Raw genomic sequence first — 7,661 nt, 5'->3', positions numbered from 1 at the left:
AATTCTGGAGGTTTTTCCCTCATTTAGCTGCTCGCTGTGTGACCAGCTCCTCATGACACACAGGGGCTCCTTGGGGCATGATCTACACTGACTGCAAGTTTTACTCGCTAGAAAGTCGTTATTTTTACAAGCTACTGCTTCTTAGATACATGACATAAGGCTGTGGGGTAGCTCTGCCGGTTTCTGATGGCAGGCATGCCACAAACGAGGAGTTTATTTCCAGTAGGAGAGTGTTTTGAGGGCTGGAAACATCTTTTGGGGAGCTAGGACGCTGCAATGGAAACAGATCTTATATACTGCCTGAAAAAAAGATTAATCTGACAAAACATGGATAGTTTGGTTACAATTCTGCAAATTGCATGAACACAGCACCGGGATTTCCTAGTGCTCCATCACCCCCTCCAACTCCCAATTTCTTATTTGGAAGAAAAGCTGTCCCTCTGCCTGAGGGAAGGGCTGGAAACGGCGGGACGCTCGGGGGAGACAGCACCAGGGTGCCCTAAACCGCCCTCCGCTGAGGAGAGCTGAGGCGGCCCCGGCTCTGGGAAAAGGCGGTGCCTGCCCTGCCACGGCCATTCACCCCCCCCGAGGCAGCCACCATCACCTCAGCGCAGGCCCGGGGGAAGAAGGCCCGGGCGAAGAAGGCCCGGGCCGCAGCACCCGCCGCCGCCTCCGACCGCCGCCGGAGGAGGAGGCCCCGCAGCGATTCCCGCCAGGCACGGCCGCAGCGGCAGCGCCGGAGGCCCCACAGCCCTCCCCGCCAGCCCCGGCCCAGACCGGCTGTCGCAACCACCCCGGGACGCGGCGACCGGTAAATTCCCGCCGCTTTGCATCATTTCTCGGAAGAGCCGCACCACGCCCGCTGGCCATATCCCTCCGCGGCCGCACGCCCTGACCGGGACTAATTCCCCGCGGCCGTAACTGCACGCAAACGGAAAGGCAAATCCCGCCTCGGCGGACAGCTTCGGGATCTGATTGGCTCGCTCGGTTTGAGTGGCAGCGCCCGCTCTCGGCCGCTGTCCGCCATGTTGTGTAGGGGAGCCGGGTGCCGGCCCCTCACCCGCCCGTGTCCCCGCCGTCCCCTCAGCCGCGGGCGCTGTGGGTCGGTATCGCCCCGGCGGGCACGACGCGGCTGGGGCGGATCCTGTGGAGATCCGGCGCTTCTTCCTACCGGCAGCGAGGCGCTGCCGCCGCCTCTACAGAGCCCTGGTTTGGAGAAGGAGATAAGGCTGGGCCGGCCGGCGCAGGCCTTGTCTGGAGCAGGGACCAGCTCTCCTCAGGGATCCCTCTGAGCTCCCCTCCTCTGCCTGGAAGCTCTCAGTGTCCTGCACATTCGCAGCAATGCGTTGTAACCCCTCATGAGCCAGCACGCTGATAGCTGACTGGCCTGATCCGTAATCCGGCAGCAGCTCACTGAACAGCCATGGGACTGCAAATCAAGAAAAGAGACTGTGAATATCTCAAAAGAGGAAAGCCCAGCACCCGCAGGATCTGCTAGAGGGGACATGCTTGCTATTAGCTTAGCCCCAGTAATTCCATGTGTGCATGTGGAACAACTGTCAGTCAGATGGGCTCATCAGTGCTGTTTTGACCTCGTGGGACAGGCCCAGAGCTCTGCAGGGAGGGTGAGGTTGCAGTGCTGCATAAGGCACAGGAAAGATTATTTTTTTCCATTAGTTGATCAGGATGAGCAAACCTGATGGGAGCAGAGGGCTTGTGGGACCTGAGGTTGCCTAACCCCCATGAAACCAGGCCAGGTTGCAGTATAATAATTAATTGAGCAAAGGGTCAGAGTAGTTCACAGCTGCCAGGGTTTATTGTGGTAGGAGAACCTAAGATAAAAGTAGAGAGATACAAATCCAAGATTTTTAATCAGGGGCAAGAAAAATCCGTGCAGAAGCCTCATCTGCCAGGCCTTCACAGGAACGGCCTTGCAGAGGGAGGCTGAGGTGCACGTGGCCAGGCCTGCTCTTCCCTGCAGCAGCCAGCACGGAATGAGGAGTAGCTGGGTGCGGCACCTTATGTTGTGTCACGATTACAGCAATTAGTCAAACTTCCTTGGTTCTACAAGCACGCCCTTGAGAAAGATCACCAAGTCCACAGCACACAATGTTTGCTTTTTAGCCTTCCTTTCCGTTTATAGTTTGGCGTTTGAGAGCCAGTCTGTATCCATCACTGAAATAGTGCTTTTTATACAAATAGAGCATTTAACTGGGAGGTGCTTACTTGCAGGTTCATGACTCAGCAGTGATTCTAGTTGGAAGGGGTAGTGCGCTCACCCTATTTTCCTGGGCCTCTCACAAGCTTCCTCCCTTTAGCCATGTACTGTACACTCAGTGAGATTTAAAAACCAATTTTACATAGATTAAAAAAATCTTACCACCAACCCAGAACATCACTGGCCTTTTAGAAACCTGCAACAGTCTTTTGTGTTGCGTTAACACAGCCAAGAAAAGTCCACAATGCTAGTGCTAAGCATGTCTCCAATGGCAAAAGCAATTTACAGTCCATTGAATATGCTGAAGGTTAAAGAAACAGTAATAAAAAGGGAGCTGGGAAAAAATTGCCATGGTTGGCTCAGATCTCTTAATTCTCAAATTATTCTGAAAGTGAAAATAGCAGGTTCCTTGGTATTTGCAGAAGGCAAACGGTGCTTTCCATTTTCATAGCAATTAGTGTGTGCCAAATGGGCTGGAAAGAAGGAAAAACAAGAGTCATGCAAGCAGCAGGTGTCACTCATTGCAGTGGAATTTGCCCACTTTATTATTTTTTTTTTTTTTTGCCATGCACACACCCATGGTGTATTGGTTTTAATTTGCTCTGGCTTTCCAGATTGTATTTTGATGTTTTAAAAACCTGAAGAGAAGTGTATTTGCTTTCCTTAGGTGGCTCAACCCGCCCATACCATTCTTACTAATTCTTGATGTTTTTCGTGCATATATATTTTTGCCCTCAATAAAGTTGAGCAATGCGTTGTCCCTTCAGCTGTTACGCAATTGAAAGCCTTGGCTATGCCAGAAAGTTTTGCTGTAGCACGTTTAAAAATAAAGAGTGCAAACACCTGCAGTAGCCGGTGAGCTGGGACCTGACGTCTCCAAACTGGTGAACACGGAGTTACATTAATGTTTTATTTTGCAACACAGTCCACAGGAGGTGGTGCCCAGGAATAGTCCCCTTGCTGTAGAAGTGTACCCAGATGGGCACGGCAGACAACTTCAACCTGTTAACGAAGCAGAAGCAGCGTAATAAGTCCATGCTTTGTTGCCAGGACACAGTACACTGCTGGTAAACAACGGCAGTCGATAATTGCCCATTGAGTCATGAATAGGAGTGCATTAACGAGCCTAATTCTCTTGTGCCCTTTGGCCTGCAACTGTACAGTTCATGGAAGCTCTTTCTTTAAATCAGTTGTACGCAGATAGCTCCTGGCACACAAATGGGTACTCAAATACGTGTGTTTGGTGTCATATGTTCACACATGACAGCCTACAAGTATGTCCAGCATTTACAGTGGTGGTGTCCACATAGGTTTGGCATCAATGCTGTGTTGGCTCCAGCCTTTGATGACCATTCTTCTTTGGCATCAGTGCCGTGGTGCCTCCAGCCTTCCATGATCATTCTTTGGCATCAATGCCGTGTTGGCTCCAGCCTTTGATGACCATTCTTCTTTGGCATCAATGCCGTGTTGCCTCCAGCCTTCCATTATCATTCTTCATTGGCATCAATGCTGCATTGCCTCCAGCCTTTGTTGACCATTCTTCCTCACCTTCCCTGCCACGGCTCGCACACTGAGCAGTGCAGGGCTGCGAGGAGGCACAGCCAGAGCATGAGCCCCACATTCCTCAGCTCGCCCCAGCAAGCGAATGCACTTGGGACTGGGATATAGCAGCGTATCACATCTTCCGAACCGACAGTGTCTGTCCTGCGTCCATGCCTTTGCGCATTTCTGTGTCATCTGGCAACGCCATTTTGTTCTCCCAGGCTTCCGATGGCAGTTACAGACTCCAAAGCTGAGCGATAAAGTGCTTTGGCAGAGGGTGGCTGAGCTGAAAAGACGGCAGCACCAGCTTCCGAGTGAGCCTCGTGGGAAGGGAGTTTTAGGATATCCTAAAATCTCGCTCCTAGTGGGTAATTAAACCACCTCAGTGCCTAAAATCCCCTGGGGATTTTGCAGGTTTGTCAGCAAACATTTCACAAAAGATAATACAAGAATGGGTTCTTAGCAAAGAACTGCAAATTGCAATGTGCAATTACCTTAACAGAATAGAAAGGATTTGTTTGGAAAAATAACAAGCTGTGATGACAGAAAAATCTAATATCCTTAAACAATGATAGATGTCAGTATGTAAGAAAACAGTATGATAGGAAGTTAGGCAGTCAAATATTTAGACATGAACTGATAGCTGAAAGTTTCTGCTGTCATATCAACTAGACCAGACTAAGAGAACAGAGACTACTGTTAGATCAATTTACTCATTGTATTCAACTAATTTTTTATTTTAGGAAGTTGATTTTTTTTAATCAAGTCATTTAGGAGATTGACTTCAATTCTTCATGCTGAATCTGATAAATTAACCAAGAATATAGAATTATCTGCCATCTCAATGATAAAAATATGTGTTATCAGCTCTCATAGGACTTCTGATTGCAAGTACACTTCCAGGACGGGTTGAGTACTGGGTTTGCATTGATATAAAAGAGTTTGGCACCAAAAGACTTGGCAGTGACATTTACTCAGGCTGGAGAAACGGTGTTTTACTCTGTCAAATTATGACTTAATGAGGAATTAGTTAGGTACTTCTATAAAAGATTTATAGGGACTTCAATTTTGGACTCTAAATTAACAGCTCAGCTCAGAGGAACAATGAAGATTATTTGAAATCGTTCCCAGAGGGTGATTTCTTTAAACTCTTACTCACTGATTTTGAAAGAGAAAAGAGGAATTCAGTAGCATAAGTTGCGTCCTGTAGTTTTTACCCTGAATAACTTGGTGTGAAACCAGAAGTGTAATTATGAATACAGCCTTTTATATAAGTGTTTCTCTGTTTCCTGGGAACTGATTCTTTACCTTCCACTCCCTCAATCTCTCACTCTGTTGGTTTCAGTGGCATTTCTGCTGATGTTACTCATTTCTTGCTAACTCCAGTGAAGCTACAACTGGTGACTGTCTTAAAGTCTTTATCAAGAAAAGATTAAAACAGTGTTCCTGTGTGAAAATCTTTTTTTTTTCCCAAGGGTGCTGTCATCTAGAATGTAAAAATATGCTGCTGAACTATATTATTTGTGTTCTTCAAACCTCATACTCAAGATACAGTATTTGTTGCCTTTTGCTTTCTCAGTAAAGCTGCGTTTCTGTAGAAGTGTTTTATAGATTTTTCAGAAGACTCCAGTGCAGGCTCTGCCGCATTTGGATACTAATTAAAGCCCGTGTCTCTCTCTCACTTTTTGAGTTTATGGACTCGAGGCTTCAGGTTTCCCATCAGAATACACACTAATTGCTCAGCCTTCCATCAAAGAAGTATAAGGCATTTGGAAAATAAGTAAAGAATGCTCACTGTGTATTAAAATCAGGAAGCTTTTCCTGCGGACTGACATTCACCAGCTCACCTGTATGTTTGCTGCATTTGTGAATTGAACATCATGCTTAAAGTCATTTTAGTTCAAACCTGTTTTCCAGCACGTTTAAGACTTGAGCCTGTTTTTCTCCTCGAGACACATTGGTATTCAAGAAAAAGCGCGTGGAATTTGATTTATCAGCCCTTATCATGGTCAGACGATACAGCAGCAGAAGCCTTACTCATTTGCAGATCAGTGAGAGCCCATTTCATCTGCACACAAGTTGTGCGCCTTAAGTAAACTGGTTTGAGAAATAGAAAATGATAAATGTGTCCAGGGACAACTGACACTTGAAATTAATGCACTGGCCTTTGAACAGCTTCTGCGAAAGGGCAGGGCTGGCAGCGGCAGCGCCGTCACCACAAGGACAGGCCAGTCCTTCCTCCTCTGGGCAACGGTTGCTGTTCCCCTAAGCAGGAAGCAGATGAACCCTGAGCTGTTCGATAGCACCTCGAGGTGGAAGAGGTTATGGCACGTTTGCTCCAGCAACTCCAACTCTGGGAATGCCAAACCCTGTCAGAGGGATGGGGACAGCGGCTGACGGGGCACCAGCTGGCAACTTTATGCCTTATGTCTGTGTCTGTAAACGTCCCAGTGGCCAAAATGTGAAAGTAATGATCTTTAAGGCTAGACCCCTGGGCTTCAGCATCTCATGAGGCTGGATGCAAGAATCCTGGCAGGCTTAGGTCTTCCATGGGTCATGCATGTCTGCAGCATGGCCCTCGTGTGGTCACAAGCAGCTGGAGTTACACGCAGGCAGGCAGATCCGAGAGGGTGTAACGATCACTTTGCGCTAGCGTAGATAATTCCCCAGGATGCGCAGCAGCGAGGTGATGTCTCTGCTGTCAAGCAGTTCTGAGATGCTGGCAGTTTCTGCTATACCTCAGGTTTGACTCATCACTCTTGGGTAACACCCAAAAACGTGGAGGGGTATTGCACAAAAAAACAGGCTGTTTCACGTCCTTGTGGCGCACGGCAGCTAACGCCACGGGAGCAGGCAGCAAGCTCAGCTCTCCCCAGCCCTCGGGGTGAGAGGCCTCCTCTGGGAACATCCCCGAGTTTGTCCTTCGCGGTGCCGACCCTCCTTGTGTGCAGATGTGGTTTTTGCAAATACAGGGCAGCTGAACAGGCTGCTCGCTGTCAGCGTGTGAGCAAGGAAGCACAGGGTCAAGGCGTTAACCTGAGGCACCAACGGGACGGAAAAGAACAGGCTGTATCCTGAAGGGCATGGATCGGAGACGGATTTAGCACTGGTTCATGCAGGAGGATATTTGTCACTGCGGGGTGAGGCCTAAATTATTTTTAGGGGTTGCATCATGAGTCTGCAGCTTTAAAGGACAGAAAAAGAAAGATGAGGTTAGCTTCTCTGGTGAGGGCTGACCCCACTCTCGCAGAGCAGAGCTATGCCCACGCAGCCCTGGGAGGTCATGTGCATGTCAGTACATAGAAGCTACCACATGCTGCTGCAAGTGCAACTGTTACTGTAAATTCACTCTCAAAAGAACCCTCTAAGACTTAGTTTGAAGTTTTTAGAAGGCAGGCATTCTTTATTGCAGTGCTGGATGCACAGGGGATCACTCCAGCTAATGTGCTACACTAAAACAAAAGTTTATCCTTTATATACCTTAAAGACATGAATATTCATACATTTTCCAAGAAGTCCACCTTTCTGCCTATCTCTTACATTTACAGAATGCTGGTGTTGCAGAATTACCCTATGCATGCGCGGGGGTCTCGGGTGGTCGTCAGTGGTCATTTGGGGAGTAGCCCCCCAACTCCTTTTTCGCTTTTGTGGTCACAAGTCTTTTGAGGACAATTTCTTCTCCTTGGATGTTTCCCAACTCTCTTATCCGCCTTGTTTGAGCATTTCTGCCAGGATGTATCTATTCTCAAGGTTAGGATATTTTCTCTGTACATTTTAATCACTCAGGCCTTGTTAAATACAAAGTTAAACATTGTTTGGTAAAAGAATTTCTTAATATTTAAGGTATAACGGATCACTAGTTGTTACAGGCCTCAACTTGCAGGCACCAACTACTCGCAGG

Source organism: Strix aluco, chromosome 9 (genome assembly GCF_031877795.1).
Source record: "Strix aluco isolate bStrAlu1 chromosome 9, bStrAlu1.hap1, whole genome shotgun sequence".
Taxonomy (NCBI): Eukaryota; Metazoa; Chordata; class Aves; order Strigiformes; family Strigidae; genus Strix; species Strix aluco.
The sequence above is the reverse complement of the archived record's forward strand: the minus strand, read 5'-3'. Positions refer to the sequence as shown.